This window comes from Lutra lutra, chromosome 16, assembly GCF_902655055.1.
Source record: "Lutra lutra chromosome 16, mLutLut1.2, whole genome shotgun sequence".
NCBI classification, from domain to species: domain Eukaryota; kingdom Metazoa; phylum Chordata; class Mammalia; order Carnivora; family Mustelidae; genus Lutra; species Lutra lutra.
In genome coordinates this window covers 17,807,849-17,826,149 of record NC_062293.1, presented here as the reverse complement: position 1 = coordinate 17,826,149, position 18,301 = coordinate 17,807,849, and the positions used below count along the sequence as shown (strand labels likewise).

The following is an 18,301-nucleotide window of genomic DNA, read 5'->3' as shown; positions in this document are numbered from 1 at the left end:
AAATAAATGAAATATTTTAAAAGGGGCTCTAGCATGGCTGAGCTGGTTAAGCATCTGTCTTCAGCTCAGGTCATGATCTTAGGGTTATGGGATTGAGCCCCACGTTGGGCTCCCTGCTTAGTGGGGAGTCTGTCTCTCTCCCCCTCTGTCCCTCCCCTCTCCCTGCTCATTCTCTCTCTCTCGCTCAAATAAATAAAATCTCAAAATATTAAAAAAAATAAAAATAAATAAAAATGCAGACACCTAGCACAGACACGCAATGGCTAACTCTTGGGTGTTTTAATTTTTTTTATACTTTTCTAATTTTTCCATGTTTTTTCCAGACAGCATGTATTATTTTCCCCAGTTTTCATTTTGTAACAGATAATGTTTCCGAGTGTTTAAAAAAATACAGAAAGGCTATACAGTGAAAAGTGTATGTCCTTCTCATCCTTGCCCCATCCCTCTGAGGGGATCTCAGTTACCGGTTTCTTGTGTGTCCCCCCAGAGATGTCTTCGGGGGAGTATTACTTCTATAACAAAAACAAGCGATCACTCAAAAAAGGGTCTCGTGGTGTGGGAATTGAAGAGGCATCTGGTTCACTGTGTGAGTGGGTCTTAATAAATACGAGATAATAAATACTCTCCCAACCCACAGCCCCCACGGAGGCCTCATCAGAATCGCTACGGCTGGTCAGCGAGTTCGGGAGGCAGCGCTACCGAAACAGAGGACTGGAGATGGGCAAGCCCATCCCTCCTGGTTTTGGTTTTCATTTCTGTCTCTTTCTTGTTTCCCACTGGGGGCTGTTATGACTCAAGAGGTAGGAAGGTGCTCAAAGATGGCCCTGTCAGCCGTCCTCAACTCTGAAGGCCATGGCTTCCTTGCTTTTATGTATAGTCACCGAGGCCAAGTGTGTACAGCGGTGAAGGCCCGCTGGTGCTAAATATAAGAAACGCCCGTGGGCACAAGAGGCTCCATAAAGAGCTGGACACACAGCAGAACTGGCCCCGAGACAAAGCCCCCAGCCCCTCCTTCCCTGCTGATGTCAAGGGTGGGACCCGAGGGTTGGTCTGAATCTGGAAAACCCGAAGAAGGCAAGCTGTGCTGGCGAATCTCTCCTACCTTCTTTATATAATATCTGACCCTGTTTCTTTTTTCCTTTAAATGAGAGAATTAAAAAAAAAAAGATTTTGCTTATTTATTTGACACAGAGAGAGAGAGAGAGAGGCAGCGAGAGAAGGAATACAAGCAGGGGGAGTGGGAGAGGGAGAAGCAGGGCTCCCGCTGAGCAGGGAGCCCGATGCGGGGCTCGATCCCAGAACCCTGGGATCATGACCTGAGTTGAAGGCAGATGCTTAATGACTGAGCCACCCTGGAACCCCGTTTCTTTCTTTTTTTTTTTTTAATTTTTATTTATTTATTTGACAGAGAGAGAGAGATCACGAGTAGGCAGAGAGGCAGGCAGAGAGAGAAGGAAGCAGGCTCCCATCAGAGCAGAGAGCCCGATGCGGGGCTCTATCCCAGGACCCTGAGATCATGACCTGAGCCGAAGGCAGAGGCTTAACCCACTGAGCCACCCAGGCGGCCCCCGTTTCTTTTTTTGATTTGTATTTTGTTTTCAACTACAAAAGTAGTATTTGTTCACTGTAAAAATTTCAACCATACAAAGTACTTAGAGGGACAAAAAAAAAAAAGAGAACTTGGCCTCATTCCCTCCTCCCTACAATGTAAATTTGGTGTAAATCCTTCTAGTTCCATTACTACATATATATATATATATATATATATATATATATATATATACACACACACACACACAGATTTGGGACTATCTTTAAAAGAAACATGGGTTTATAGATAGCTACAAGTTATATCTTTGACTTAACAATAGATTACGGAGAGCATCTGGGTGGCTCAGTCAGTTAAGTATCCAGCCGTTGATTTCAGTTCAGGTGGTCATTTCATGGTTGTGAGATCGAGCCCCGACTCGGCCTCCATGCTGGGCATTGGAGTCTGCTAAGGATTCTCTCTTTCCCTCTCCTTCTGCCCCACCCCTCCATTCCCTCTCTAGAAACAAAATTTAAAAAACCTAAAAAACGGGGCGCCTGGGTGGCTCAGTGGGTTAAAGCCTCTGCCTTCGGCTCACTCATGATCCCAGTGGTCCTTGGATCGAGCCCCGCATTGGGCTCTCTGCTCAGCAGGGAGCCTGCTTCCACCTCTCTCTCTCTCTGCCTGCCTCTCTGACTACTTGTGATCTTTGTCTGTCAAATAAATAAATAAAATCTTTAAAACAAACAAACAAACAAACAAACAAAACCTAAAAAACAACAAAAAACCCACAGTAGATTATGGACACTTTCCTACTTCAATGTATGGAGATCTCTTTCATTTTTTTTTAATGACTCCATAAGATTCCATGGTAGAGGGGCGCCTGGGTGGCTCAGTCAGTTAAGCATCTGCCTTTGGCTCGGGTCATGACCTCAGGATCCTGGGATCAAGCCCTGTGTGGAGTCTGCTTGTCTTTCTCTACCCCTCCCCCGACTTGCTCTTTCTCTCTTTTTTTCTCTCTCTCTCAAATAAATAAACAAATCTTAAAAAAAAAAAAAAAAAAAGGATTCCATGGTATAAATGTCCAATCATTTCTCCTCCTATTCTCCTACAGATGTTCTTGCAAATTGTTCCCAATTTTTCAGTCTTACAAGTATTAATGCAAAAACAAAACAAAACCCAAAAGCTCTTTATTCACTTTTTTGTGTACTTTTATAGGTAAATTCTAGGTGGTAAACACCTAGAACCAGAATTTCTGGGTGACCCTTTGCATGGTCACTCTTTTCTCATTTCTAGGTGTTAGGAAAGTGGGAAGCATTGATCAGTCCAGGAAAGGTGGTTCCCAAACATTATACATCATTTGCTAGAAAGATGCTATCCTTGCCTTCAAGATGCCTATAATCTAGTAGGGGAGAGTGGCTGGCTGGCTGAATAAAGGAATCACAAAATGATCTTGGGATCAGAAGGGCCTTTGGAAGTCATTTATTCCAACATATCACTTAATAATCCCAAGGATGGCCACCCAGCTACATAGCAGGATGGCCTTGGAGTCCAAAGGTCTGATCTGGAGCTATAGTCTCTCACACTCTGGGAGGTGACAGGTAAAGATGACTTACTCTGGAGACACAGCTGTCTCATTTGTAAAACAGGGATGCTCAAACGGAAACAATAGGATTTTACAGGACAGCTGAATGCAAGAAGCAATCTTTAAATGCGGAGTACTGTGTCTGGAACACAGTTGGTGCTCTGGTAAACGTTAGCAAAACCTCCAACGAGAAGGAAGCTGATACAAGACGAGCAGTCCTTTCTGGGACTGGAAGTACCAGTTGCTTGAAAGTCCTTGCTTCTGCAGAGCTGAAATCTGCCTTGCAAAGCCTCTAGCCAGCAGCCCTAGCGTCAGGAGGAAGGTCTGGAATAGATGCCATCAAAGGAGAAAGGGAGAGTCCCAAAATCAGAAGGGTAGAAGCAGTCAGCAAGGCAAGGTCAGCCTACGAGGGGGATGTTCTTTGAAGTGCATTCTGTGCGTGCTGTCCAGCTTCTCCCTCTGTTGGCAGTGCCCAGCTCCCAATGGACTGAGGAACGAGCTGCCGGTGCATGAGGAACCAGGACCCAGAATTCCTTGACAGCTCAAGTTGAAATTAGCTGTCCCGTGGACATCTTTGTCCTGTGGACAGCAAGAGTCTGCTACTATGTGTATACATGCTAATTACGTGCCAGTGTCAATAATAATAGAAATAACAGTAGCTATTACTGTTTGCTACATATTATGTAACGCATGCACTGTCTCTTGGACCCTCTCAAGAACTCCATGAGCAGGGCACTAATATTGTTCCCTTTATACGGAGGAAGAAACTGAGGCTCAGGAGCTCAAGTAAATTAGTCTGATGCTAACAAAAAATTAGTCTGATGCTACTCTGCAAGGAATTGGCAGAAGCCAGATTTGTGCCCAGGGGCTCGTTTGTCAAAGTACGGATTCTTAACATTAACATTCTGTTTTCACATGATCTAAAGCTTTAAAAAATTGAGACCCAAACACAGAAGCTGCTACAAGTCAAAGGTTTGTTAGTGAGAAACCCAGGGACTGACCCAAGAGGGAGCATCTCCATTAGTGAGTATAAACGCAGCCAGCCTATGTTCTGCAGCAAAGCAACTTGAAAATGGCAATGGGAAGCAAAGACTTCAAGCCGGACACGGGGCAGCCCCATATTCCTTAGTCTCCCCATGCCTGGCGTGGGTTATCAGGTCAGGCACACTCAGGCCCGTTGCAAGGACCAACTCTACAACAAAGTTCAAATGTGCCTGGCATTTTAGAAGGCCTGGCCCCAGGCCTTCTGTGATTTTTGTTGCTGTTTGTTTGTTTAATAGCAAAGCCTTGAGCATCAGCTAGTATCTCCTCAAATATGGTCGGTACTTTGTCTCTAGGGCCCTGATAAAGGGCATGGCATAAGTTCTAAAAGAAAAGTGTTACAAAAGCATTTTCAATTCAACTTTTGAATCCTTTGCAATTTAACTTTTGAATCCAACAGCATACAGAACAAGCCATGGGGGCATCCCTGATCCACAAAGGCGATTATGGAATTGGTATGCAGGATAATGGGGTGAGGGTAGGAGTAGTAGTGAGGAAAAGAAAACAAAACAAAAAACCAAAACAATCATATGCGTGTCTCATTTTATACAATAAGCAGCAGGGAATTTTTAATGTATGTTAAGTCAAAAAAAATTGCAAGTGTGTTCTGTGGGGTATTTTGTGTCATTACACATCTTGATTAAGCGGGGCTGCAGTATATACCATTTGGTAATGATCAATTTCCAAAGATTACAGCGCCATGAACTGCCCCAGACACTAAAATCATGCCAAACCCAATCAGCTTTCTTTTGATGAGTCAAAATGTACTTCTGGATCTTGTCAAGCCTTGAGGTCATCATTACAAGCATCATTTGGTTGTGAAAAACAGTTCTTCTTATTTAACCTTCTGAACTGGATTCTGAGCAAGGAGCAGTTCCCTGGGCTAAGGTGAATCTCACTGAAATACAACCACTACCTTCCTCTCTCGCTTGGTAAGGAACTCTGTTTTCCCAGGTGGAACTGGCTTCAAGCAGGGTCTACCTGCACTCAGAGCAGACGGAGAAAGACAGGTTCAGCCTCCCTGTGAGGGAGGAGGCTTCAAGTTCATTGTAGTCACTGGTGACTGGTTTTGAAATTGAGGAACTAGTTTGAGGAACTTCAGAATAAACAAGAAACCCAAACAACTCGGTTTTCCACAGAAGACTTCCAACGCACAGGGGTAATTGGAAGGAAGCACACGGTCCAGCTCTGCTTTTTGGCAGTGGAACCCTGACCATGGCCTCATTTCAGATGCTGCCCTACACAACCTTTGACAGAATTGGCCTGAGTGACAACTCGAGGACGTGAGCAACAAAGGTGACTTTGACATGTCCCTTTATAATACAGGGTCATACTCTTGTCCTCCTTTAGGAAGGGAAGAAAGGCCTGGGGCCTGTGGTATAACAGGGAGCATTCAGAAGCTCTCAGCGTATTCCTTGGTCAAGGAGGGGAAACCATGAACAGCCTGTGGCTCCTTCAGCCTCTTTTGGGCCAGGAGAGCCCAGCAGGAGGAATGTGGATGCTAGTCTTGTACTTTCCCTGGACCACAAATCCTTGGCCAGTGGATCCCACGCTCCAGGTGCCGTGCTGGCCAGCAGATGCCAGATGCCACGGTGACCGAGACAGACAAAGTCCTTGCCCTCACGAGGCTGTCACCATCATAACCCTGGAAAGGCTTTTTTGGAACGCTGAACTTAGTTACGAAGAAGCATAGTCATGGGTCAGGCTTTGAATCATTTGCCTGCAAACCTGTGTCAGAGCGGTGCCAAGCACATGGGATCGTGTCACCGCCTTCTCTACTGCAGCTGGGAAGGGTGGGCTAAGTCAGCCCTATCTTCAACAGCTGGCAATCTGTTGTCTGCTTCTGCTCTGAACTATGTGAGCACACATTTCTCCTGACAGTGGCTTCACCTCTACAAATATATTCCGTTCCTCCCAGACTGCCGAAGTTTCCTGATTGTTCTCAAGCTCCTTTTCTAAGCTGACAGATCCCACCCAGGTCCCCGCAGAATGGGAGGTGGGGCTCCTGCCCTCCAAGGAACTCTGTGTGTGACAGTGCTGGGTCAAGCTGGACCAGGAGGACCACCGGGCCGCGATGCCTTCCTGGCTCCTCTCCAGCCCCCAGTCATGGTTCATGATTTAGCACCTTCAATGTCTATCCCCTCCCCCGCGCCCTGGTGCCACAGCAAGCTCCCTGAGAGAAGCATCTCCGTTATTCTTGTTTTCATATTCTAGCACCTGCCAGAGCCTGCCATATGTGACATTCCTGGCAAAGGCTCACTGAAAGGATGACTGATACACGCCTAAAGAACACACTAGTGTTCCGGCTCTAAGAGCCTGTCTGGTCTGGCATCCGAGTGTCCAGACTGTCCCATTCGCCTGGCGAGCAGAAGCAGGCAGAGCCTGGTGACCAGGGGTGGCTGTATTTTGACTGCACCCCAGCAAGAAGGTGTCACTCAAGCTGGCTACTGAGCCGCCCTCATCCCCTTTCCTAAATGCTGACCTTGAGACCCAATTACTTCCAATTCTTTGAGAAGATGACCTTCCTGTGCCAGACAACATCCATCTGGGCTCCAATGTGCACCTATATCCTCGACAGGAGGTGGTACGCAAATCTCCAGCTTTTACATTTATCTATTTATCTCTAGAAAGCTATTCCTGCCTCTCAAAGTACATCTGCCAACAGTACAGTCCCAACAGTAGGCTGGGACTATCGGGCACAGGCTCAAGGAGCCCAGTTCATCCAACTAACTTCTTGGGCCAAAGTATTTCTAATCTTAACTTTTAAGAGCATCTTCATCTGAGTTTGGCTAAGGCCCCCTTTCCTCCTTAACCTCCCAGTCATCCCTAGTATTGACCAGGAGACCAGTATTGACTAATTCTTGCCCAGTGAAAGGAAATGTCAATGACAGCAGACAGTGGGTGGTGAATCTCAGATACAACAGCTCTTTGCATGTACAGGAGCCATCATCCAGACGGGACATCATGCTTTGCCCACAGGGAAGAGCTTCTTCACTGAGAGTTGCTGGCTGAATCCAGTTGGAATGACCCCTGACTACTCTGGCTTTTCTGGTCACCTACATCCCATGGGCAACATGTCCCTTCTTCACAGTGGAAAGATGCAGAAGAGCTTCTTGGTGCCCGGTGGGTTTGCACCATCACGGTCAATCATTAATAGGGTCTGAATGCCCACTCTGGGTAAGACACTGCTTGGGGAGGTAGGATGGTGCCCTAAAGGTGCAGGCAACCTTTGAGACTTCCGGGTAACCCTGCCCAGAATTGTTTTTTCTTATCAACCTTGACCTCCTTTTGGTTACACAAACTCATGGTATAAGAGAGTGTCAAGTGAATAGCTTTCTGTTGACTTTTTCTTAGGCTTAGAGCAGCTGCTCTGGTTCCACCCTTCCCAGGTCTGGCAGAGCTTGCAGCAAGACTGACAGTGATGGGGTCAAGGGAGGGGAATAAAGGAGGAACTAGTTAAAAAAATCCAATTCCTACTCCACGAGTAGTTCCTTTGTTCAGTGGTGGCAGAGCATGGTGAAAAGAGCCTGGACTTTAGTTCAGATTCTGCCATGAACTAGCCATGTGACCTTGGGCAACCCACTTAGCTTCTTGGGCCATCATTTTCTCTTCTGTAAAGTAGTGGAGGATGTGAATGGTAATGGTCATTTCCAGGCTGTAATTCTAACAGCTTTTTCTTGACAGAGTGGTTAGAGCCTAAAGGTCGCTTAGCCATGCTTGCCTGGAAATGATGGCTGGCTAGTTCGGATTGACAGGCTGTGGCTCTGGGGCCGAGGGGGGGGGGTGGAGTCTAGTAATACTAGTTCTTTTCCTGAGGCTTCAATAAAGTCAAGCCCACTTTGTGGGTAACCCTGGACATTGCCTACAGATGTCCCTGACCGTTAGCTGTCAAGTTCAACACCAATTACACGGGTCCAGAAGAGGGAGTTTTGAACAGACTCTTTGTCTTGGTGGATGCCTGGTCATGGCCTTAGTGGGAAGAGGGTGAGCAGAAGCCATAGCAACCAGAAACTCGGGGGGGAGGGATGGCTCAGGACTTTCCTCTGCTGCTTCTTTCTGAGTCCAAACACCAGCGCTGGATGCGTAGACAACTGAAGTGGTGGCAGGCTTGGAATGACAGTAAAATGACAGTTTCTTGAAGTCCAGGGTTTCATCTAGCCTTTTCAATCATTGGAGCTCGTCAGAGCCTTCCAACTCAGGTGGCAAAAAGAAAGGCAGCAGGTAGAAAAGGGCTCCCTAAAAGGTCTTTCACACCAAAGCATGGTTTGCACTCTCTGCTCTTTGCCAAGGGGTTTCCCAGCTCCCCGGAGCCAAAGCTCCCCTCCTGTTTCTTTGCTGACTGTCACTGGAATGGGGCCATTTTCCACCCTCAAGGTGGCTGGACTCAGGAGCGCAGTGACACCGCTGATCTGGGCTCTGTGCCTCGTCCACATGACCCCCTCCCCCAGCCAAGGGATCCATCTCTCTGTTGGTTGGCAAGCCTTGGGAGCCTCCCATTTGTTTCCTTATCCCTGCCTCCAAAGCCCTTCCGCTGAAATGAAAGTGATCTTTGGTAGAGGGCTTTTTTTTTTTTTTAAAGTTTATTTATTATTTTGTCAGTAATTTTTTTTTTTTTAAGATTTTATTTATTTTGTCAGAGAGAGAGGGAGAGAGAGCGAGCACAGGCAGACAGAATGGCAGGCAGAGGCAGAGGGAGAAGCAGGCTCCCCGCCAAGCAAGGAGCCCGATGTGGGACTCGATCCCAGGACGCCGGGACCATGACCTGAGCCGAAGGCAGCTGCTTAACCAACTGAGCCACCCAGGCGTCCCATATTATGTCAGTAATTTCTAATCCTACCACGGGGCTCGAACTCACGCCCCCCAGCTCTAGAGTTGCATGCTCTTCCAACTGAGCCAGCCAGGCGCCCTGTGGCAGAGGGCTTCTTGACAAGGTCTGGTTAAGACTTCCTCTGCAGTTGTACTGGGGAATAAGTCGCCTGTCACCTACACCCCTGCATGGGTGACTCACCTTCTAGAGAAAGTGCTCTGCTCACCTAAGCAAAGCTGCCTGGAAAATGACTAAGGCACCTATCAAATGCACTCCGTGAGGCCAAGCAGTTAGTGAGCCGGGCCCAGACGCTCTGCCTCTCACCTCCAGCCTGAAGTCAAGTGTGGGGCTGCCACTCCAGGCCTGCTGGTTTCATTTTCATCTGAACCGAGCTCCACATGAGGCTTGACATCCGGTGATCTATTTTTTCTAAAAACTAGGTTCACTTTAGAAATGACTCTCTGGCCATGAAGACAGCTTCCCCAAGAGAAAACAAAATGTTATTTAAAGGGAACGTCAGCCTGGTGGGAGCCGGTATTTTTGTTTTGTATTAAGAAGAGGAAAAAGGAATTTAAAATGTAGTGCGAGACTTTTTTTCCCCCTTGGGAAAAAAAAGAGTCACCAATTCCTTAGGTGATTTAAAGGAAGATCTGCAAGCCCCTGACTACAGATCCAGGACCCCCAGATACAGGAGTAGCAATAGGCTGACAATGCTGTATATATAAGGGGGAATGGGCGGTGAGCTGGGGGGTGCCACGCAGTGGCGAGAACCTCGCCCCATGGAACCAAAATCTTCCTCTGAGTCCCTCATACAAAGAATAAGTCCTTGTTGACTTATATTCTACACAGTATTTTCCCATTTTTCATCTCCAGAGCTTTAGCTGTGGGACCTGCTTCCCTGTATGAGGGTGGGAGGTGGGCAGAAGGGAGTCCTAGGAAGGCCCAGCCCAGCTTCTGGCTCAGAGTCCTGGGAACACCTAGGGTGCTCTGGGTGTAGGTTCACCAGCTCTGATTGGGCACAGCCCGGGCCTCTGTTGGCTCCTTTGGAGGGTGGTGAGGGCAGCGTTTAGTACACGACAGGGAGAATGTGACAGCGAAACCCCGGCCCCTAAGAAACGTCCTCTGGAGGTCCTCCTGAGAGAATGACTCTCCCCTGTCAGGCGGTCTGACCCTTCCTGACATCGTCTTACAGAGGAAAGGCAACGAGGACTACTGCTATTACCACCACGACCACCACCACCAGCACCATTTGTAGGCGTCACGTTCTGGGGCTTATTAGGTGCCAGGCACTGAGCTCAGCAGTTGACATCTATTCTGTCATTTTCTACTCAAAACAATCCCATGAAGTATTTCTGATCCCATTTACAGATGCGGCACCTGGTGCCGAGGGAAGTGAAGTGATTTGCCTGAGTCACACAGGCAGACAGTGGCAGACCTGGACCTGACCCAGGTCTGTCTGACTTGACAGCCGAAACCCCCGCATCTGAAATTGGAGACACTGTGGACTTGCTCTATCAATTCGGCCTGATCACCTGACCCCTCCGCGTTAATTTCTGCATCTGTCAAACGAAAAGAAGCAGACTTGTCGGGGGATGTGTTCTTCACCTTTTAGCCTTTTATTCATAAGTAATTATGAGTAACCGATGGCCCTTAAAAATCATCAGCAATACTTATGAATATTAATACTTGTTAGCATAAATAGATAAATAAGGCGGCCACCCTGGTTTAGTTACATTCACATTGACCTATTTTGGGGGAAACAAAACAAAACAAAACAATTTATCCTTTCATGAGTGGGTTAGTAGACAAAGCAGTGAACTAGAGGTCCAGAAATGTGGGCTTAGATTCTGGGCATTATAGTGCTGTCCTGAATAATCTCATCCACTTTATTCCTCCTAATGAGGGTTCCCTCTCCTGATCTTTGGTCCTGCCTTCCTTTATACCAGTACCTCCCAAAAATGGCTACAGAGTACCATGACTCTTGATGCCATGTAATCTTAAGGGATTTCTATCAGGATGATAAGGGGTTAAAGGACGTAAACCAGCAAGCCAGGAAGAGGATCTTTTAAGACTAAGAAGGGCACACCGGCCACTGAGGAAAAATGACTTTTCTCTGTAGTGTCACTCAGGTGAATAAGACAAGCCCAGAACTAAAGGCTCCATACCCAACATACTGGAACGTCTCACTCAGCTCAACTGAAATGCTCTACTAACCAAATTGCCCTAAGTTTAGCCTTCTATTTCTAATCTACTGCTTTCAACATTTCAGTCAGCATCACCAAGTGCATGCAAAGCCTTCACACGTGCATCACTTCAAAGGCTCACTTCAAATGCTCAGCCCCCACTCCTTTCCCTTCCTCCCGTTGTGCACAGAGGCCAGAGGGCCTGGCTTATCCATATGGTTCCCCAAATCCACTGACATGGAATGGTCTCCCTTCCCGCCAATTTCACACCGGTGCCATCAAAAGTGCCCATAAGGCTCAGATGTTTCCAGTTTAACTGAAATACTAAAATGGGGCAAACAGGAAGCATCAGACACAACTGCGGTAGTGACTTATTAATCACGAAAGCAGAATTTTAGTTGCATTTTAACCTTTTGCCAGGAAAAAAAAAAAAACAGCTTTGAGGTGATGGAAGCCATCGGTACAAATACGCTGCCTAAACGAGTATCAGGCTGACTTATACTTTAATTTAGGGCTGAGTTTGGCTCTATCATTTTCTTAACTATTCTCCCAGAAAGAGCATCTGTCAGGCCAACCAATATGAATCTGTCAGCTCTTCATCAAGGCAGGCAGACCTGCTAGAAAAGCTCATGTACTGTCCACTGAGACAGGAAAAAAAATAGGAAATTCAAAGTGATTTCACGGGCCAAAGTGATAGAGGGCTCTTAAGAGGGTGCCAACAACGAAGAAAACAGCCCTGGATGAGGCTTTGCCTTTCCCATCTCTACAGATCTCTCACCAGGCCTTGGCTGTGATGAACTGTTACCATAAACCAAAAAAAAAAAAAAAAAAAAAAAAAAAAATCACAACAGTTGCCTAGAGTTGGGCAACCAATCAGGGCAGGCCTGCTTCTCAACATTAAATGATATACAAACACTCCAAGCAGATCACAAAGGAGTCAGTGTTCAACAGGAGAACCAAAATGAGGAACCAAACCTCCATCTGTTGAGGCGAAACGGCCAACCAGACATTTTTGTTTAATAGATAAAGGCTCATTTGGCAGGGTCTCCGTCTTGTGGTGCCGCTCCCACAAACCCTAACAGACAATACCAGGGGCCAGAAAAAACCCCCTTCAGAACTGCTCCTTATAATCTGGAAACAGGCAGAAGGTGACCTAAAGCTTAGCAGCTGATTGCTGTCTGATTTTACAAAAGTGTTGGAACACACACCTGGGTACGTATCTCTAAAATTAAAGTCTGAGACTCTAACTTTTATTTTGAGACCTTCTGAGAAGTTCACCACACCCTTCAAAATAAATGAGGATGTCTTCAAGGTGTCAGAGGTCTGGCATCACTGCACCCCAGGAACCGATTTTGACATCACTTTAAAAACACCAAGAGTAAATTCAAACACATCGTGACATGACAAGCAGCTGTCCTCTCATGGTGAGGGCAAAAACACCACACCAAACGTCTCCCTTCTTCTTGCAACTAAGTCCCATCACGTGGTCCTGGTCCAGGGGAAGGAATCTGGGTAAGACTCTAGTGGCACAGGCTCTTCACCCTGAGTCCTAACTATGATGTATACCAAGCACCCCCCCCATCTGCTTCAGGTACCTCACCTATAAAACAGGACAATACTGTCTATGTTTTCACCCAGACGTCTCAAGGAAAAAGGAGGTTACAGGTAGGAAGATACAGAGTAAAAAAAAACACATCACTAACACATCACTAATGTTAAGATATTATCTCCCTCTAATCTTTCAGACAGACCATGTTTCTAGTCAAGGGGTTTTCAACATTTTTCCTGGAATGAACTACAGACTGCTATTTTGTACTGGGCCCCACTTCTCATCATTTAATTTGACTTGCTTTTAGATTCCTTAATCAAGTCACTGGTGTTCACTGTCTCCAGTGGACAAAAATAATTCTGCCATTTACACCACGGATTTCTGCACATTTTCTCCATTCATCCTCTTCTCCCCACAGTACTTCCCCCATCCACCTTTTAAGACCGGACGCAACATTTAAAACTCCAATTAGGAAGGAAGCTCCTTTTTCCAAGTTACCCAGTACCAGGGAGGCTTCTGGGCAGGTGGGACTCTGCACTGGACAAGAGGCCTCTTTCTGCCTGGTGCCCCACGGGCTTCCAAGATGGGAATATTATACCGGAGCCCACGGATGAAGTCCTGAGTGGAGCGGAGAGGATTACAGAGGGTCAGGGTAAGAAAGAGGATGCTGAGAGTGGCCAGCACCGGCCCGCTGGTGCCAAGGGCAGGCTCTGCTCCTTCTCCCCGCCTCGAGGTGTGACCAGAGAACTTCCCAAGGGAAGGCCGAGGGTTTCACTGCCAGGGCAGGTGTGAGGGCGCACGACAGGAGCGCTTGTGCATCGGCCACCTTCCGTCCCCGACCGAGGCGAGTTCCCACCCTGGAGGCACCAAGGGAGAGGAGCAGGAGGGGCGGGCTTCGCGACGGGGCAGGAGAGCGCGGGGCTAAAGAGGGTGCTGGGGAAGGGGAAGCAGGGCGCCCCTTGACGCGCTCTGGGCGCGTGTGCGGCCTGCGGGGGTGCGAGGCGAGCACGGCGTGCGACCTTGGCCCTGGCAGCGTGGTGTCAAGCGAGCGCTCGCGGCCCGCCGCCGAGGGCCCCCGCGCCAGTGGATCTGACCGGCCGCGCCGCCGACCCCCACCACTCCGGGCGGCGGGCCAGGCCGCGGCCTGGCCCCAAGCTGAGGGGCGACTCATCCCAGCCGCTCCCTCGACGCCCCGCTCCGGACCCCGGGGTCCCGCCCAGTCACCTACCGGCTGAGCGCCGATCTCCCCAACCAGCGAGTGTCTCGCGCTCCCCTCGCGCCTTCTCCCGCCGCCGGCCGCCGACCGCTGGGCTCCGGGACTACGGTCGCCCCGCCCCGGTCTCGAGCCCCGCCCCCTCACCGCCTTCCCGGCCGCCCTCGGGGCCACGCCTCCCCCGGCGGCTGCAGATTTGCCACTCTTCGCGCCTCCTTGCTCTGGCCTCACCTCGACCCTTGGCCCCGCCCACTCCTCCAGTCTGACCAATGAGCCGGCGCGTCCCGTCGTACGGCCCCTAGCAAAGATTGGCTAGGAAGGCCTCGTTTCCAGAAATGGGCATTATTTCCGGACAGTGTTTATAGAGCAGAGAGATTGCTAGGCGGACGGATTGACAGAGGCGGAGGCGGCCGGGGTGTTGGTGGAACCACACATGCGCATTGGGCTTCTGGCAGTCTTTTTACGGGTTGCGTGCTTCTGGAGGTTACGGGAAGGAAGGGCGAGTGTGCGCATGCGTGGGCACCCCAAGCTAGGGACTCAGGTTACCTTGGAGATGGCGAGGCGCTCTCTCCTGGGTCCGGTTTTGCTTCCTCTCTGCACTTAGCTTGGGCTGCTGAGGAAGGTGTGGCGTTGCGGGAGGGGGGTGGGTGGTGGTGGGTGGGTAGCGGGGGGGCGGGGGTTAGAAGGTTAGAAACACTTTTATTGAGCACTTACTGTGTGCCTGGCTCTGTAGAATTCCCGAGGACGAGTAAGACAGGTTCAAGTGCTTTTCCCTGAGAAGCTTGGGGGAGCCTAGGGCCTGATGGGTCAGATTTGTATGTTGAAACCCAGATCTGATGAGAGAGCTTGCGGATGGCTTGGTGCAACCTCTTGCTACAGCTGGAGGAGCAACGTGGTGGGAGCGCAGCACGAAGCATCTGCCAGCTGGGTTTAATTGTCACAGGGCCAGAGAGTAGACTGGAACTTAATCTATGCGAGAAAAGGGGCTTGGAGTTCGAGTATGTTCCAGGGTGTCACCAGGGGTTCCTTCTGACTGGGGCGGGTGGGGGGTGGGTAGTGTAGGGGAGTGGTTAGCGAGCTGTGGGTAGTTTTTCTTTTCTAACTTTTGTGTCTCTGTACCACAGTGAGCTTCTGTTTTATTTGTAATAAACAATTACAAACTTTTAAAAAACAGTTAGTAGGGACCTGGGCACCCCGTCCCCTTCGGTGGTCCATGGCAGGTAGGTCTGGTAACTGGCTCCAGGGGTAGGGGTAGGCAGGCCCCATTCCCAGGTGGTCTTGGGAAGTAAGGATCATCCCATTCCTGGAAGTTTTAAAGCGAAGACCTGTTTAGGAGTTCTCATTTTCAGACAGTCGGTGGTAGCTCAAAGCTTATTTTTGGAGATCTAAGTTATTGGGGGGTAGGGAAGACCATTTATTTAGTCAGGGGTCGAAAACTCACAACCTAAGGGCCTCACCCACACACTCAGGCCACAGATATGTTTTGTTTGGCTGGCTGAATGTTGGTTTTTGTGTTTTTTTTTTCTGTGTGTGTGTGTTTAATTTGAATGCCTTAGAGCACAGCCTGCAATTCCTCCCAGCCTCTGCCTGTGTTATCTTATACCCAACCACTTAGCTTATGTCATCCTTCTGGCCCCTGAAGCATTTGAGGTTGTGGTCCTTAAAATGCCCGGGCTTTGGAGCTGGATAGTGTCTGGTGCCTGACCGGCTCTGTCTCGACCTGGAGCAGGTGGGCAAGAAGGAAGCTGGGGGGTCCCTAAAACTCCTTCCAGCCCCAGGGTTGTTGATATCAGTCACTCCGGGAGAGGTGGAACTTGGGCAGATGGTGGTTTACAGGTCGGTATCAGTAAGCCTCGATCCTCAGCTCGCCTCTCCCACCACCTGTTTGCCTCTGGGCACAACACTTCTCAGGAAAGACGTGGGCACAAGCCAGTCTGCAGACGCTCCCTGGCTTGCCATCATTCCTTTAAGACACCCCACGCCCACGTACTTTACCCAGATTCCCCTGACACTTCTTTGGGTCCGGGTTTCCTGCATGTATCCAGTACCCCATCCAGATGATCTGACCTTATATTTTTAAATTTTTAAATTTTTTAAACTAACATGTAATGTATTATTAGCCCCAAGGGTACAGGTAGATGATCTGACTTTAAATCTTTAAATACACTCATGTGTATTAGTGGGAGAGAGTTACTTGTTGGCCCAGAACTGCAACTCCCAAGAAGGAATTTCGAATCAGGTTGCAGCAAAGGGACAAATCCCTACGGGTGAGGAAGGCATTTGGGACAAGGGGGTGTTTCGTGGTTTCGGCTACCTTTCTCAGGCCTTTCCGAGCCCCAATGTGTGTGGGATGAGGTAATAACACAATTCCCACTCCCCGGTGAGCACTGCGGAATCTCTGAGCCTTGAGATGGCTGCACTCCTGGAAGGAGAGCTCCAGGGCAAAATTACTTCCTCCCAGTCTAGCTAGTTAAGTCACGATAACCTGGAAAGGCTTCTAGCCTTGAGTCACTTGTGCAGCCCCGGCTCTGCTTTAAATAAAAGAAATTGACATTTGTGGAGTGACTCACACCTGGAGCAGTGAGCCAGGTTCTCAGCGTTCAAGGATTTCCACATCCTGCCCCAATCGTTCAGGTTTAGAAAAGGGGTAACCTGTGCTCTTCCTCAAACGAACAGCAGCGTCTGTTTTTTGAGACCTTGCAAAAGTGTTAGCAGACCCTTCTGAGTGCTTCATGTGTGTGTGACCTCCCTGAATATTCACTCTAGCATGGGCCTCCTCAGCCTGGCACTATGGACGTTTGGGGCTAGGTAATTGTTTGTTGTGGAGGGCTGTCATCTGCGTTGTAGGATGTTAAAGAACACCTCTGCTCACTAGCCTCCAGTTACACCACCCTCTACACCCAGTTGAGACAACAAAAGATGTCTCCAGATATTGCCAAGTGTCACCAAGGAAGCAAAATTGCCCCCTTCCCAGTTGAGAACACTTAGAGTCAAACCCCACAGAGTAAGTACTATTATCACCCCCATTTCATAGATGAGCAAACTGAGGCTCAGAAAGTTGTGACTTTCATAAGGTCACTTTGCTGTAACAGATGAGCTGGGGGGCGCCTGGGTGCCTCAGTTGGTTAAGGATCCAACTCTTGGTTTTCGGCTCAGTTTGTGATCTCAGGGTTGGGAGATGGAGCCCTGTTTTGGGGCTCTGTACTCAGCAAGGAGTTTGCTTGAGATTTTTTTCCCTCTGCTCCTCTCCCATCCTCCCTGCTGATGTGCATGCTCTCTCTCTCCCTAAAATAAATAAATACATCTTTAAAAAAAAAAAAAAAGAGAGAGAGAGAGTGAGCTGGGATTCAAACCTGTGCAGCCCCAGAGCCCTGACCCTCTGTGTTCAGGACTCAGCAAGGAGACTTTGGGCTTCAAGCAGCCATTTGCCCACGAGTTCTGTAGAAGACTGCCTTTCGTGCCTCAAAGAGACAATGCTTGGAATTCCTTTGATCATTTCTCCTCTTCTGTTTGCTTTGGAAAAAAGGAAATTATATTATGGGTTTCATTGCCTTAGTCAGCACGGTTCATGGTGTCCAGCCATGTCTGGTGAGAAAGTGGCTAATGAATCATCTGAGTATCTGTGGGTCTCAGGCCCCAAATTCCTGTGAGATCCTAGAGCTATACTTGAGAAGAACTCAGATGTGAGGCTGAGATCAGAGATGATTGGGGGCCAGGGGTGGATGTTTCCGGAGGAGGGGCAGTTCTATCTTCCTGATCGGAGCCTGCCCAGGGCCACAAGCGTGGTGCCATCGCAGCCCTCCCTTGCTTGGACATACCATCGTGGACACCTGGTCTAGAGGTGTATGGGGGGCTAGGGAAGCAGGAGAGGGAATGGATGCAGGCAGGGGTGTGCTAGAGCTCTGTTCCTACTCTGCCTTCAGTGACCTCATGTTGGTAGCTGAACACTGGATGAGAAGAGAGTATTTACACTGTGGGAATTGGCAAACGGTTTAAGCCAGTGTTACCCACCCCCAAGCCGGTTGTTAAATACTTATCCGCACACCATTGCATACAAATCCTGGACCCTGGCTGCCTCCCACCAATTCTGCCACACACAGGAGCTGGAAAGGGGCACGGCGAACCATGGAGTTATTGGGGAAGAGGAGGAGCCATGGTGATGTGGGTAAGAAGACGTGCCCATCTCCGCAAAGTTTGGAAGGAAGGTTGGGGGGCTCTCTGTGGGGCACTGGGCAAAAATGACCTTACCAAGAGTAGGTCCCAGGCATCCCTTCTGATACCCCTCCCAACTTAGGAGCCCTCTTAGGGAGCCCTGGGTTAAGGCTTGACACAAATTCTTCTTACTTCCTAATTGGTTATCCCTTCTTAACTCCCATCTCTGCCTCCAGTCTCCCC

General features: G+C 48.8%; 1 protein-coding gene across 1 annotated transcript in view; it reads right to left on the bottom strand.

Annotated features, from left to right (window-relative positions):
• MAP3K14 (mitogen-activated protein kinase kinase kinase 14) overlaps positions 1-14,047 on the bottom strand; it is a 43,683-nt gene extending 29,636 nt beyond the window's left edge. The window contains exon 1 of the mRNA XM_047706359.1: positions 13,922-14,047. The gene's annotated coding sequence lies outside the window, so the exon portion shown is untranslated. The remainder of the gene's footprint in view (positions 1-13,921) is intronic.
• Positions 14,048-18,301: the final 4,254 nt, after the last annotated feature.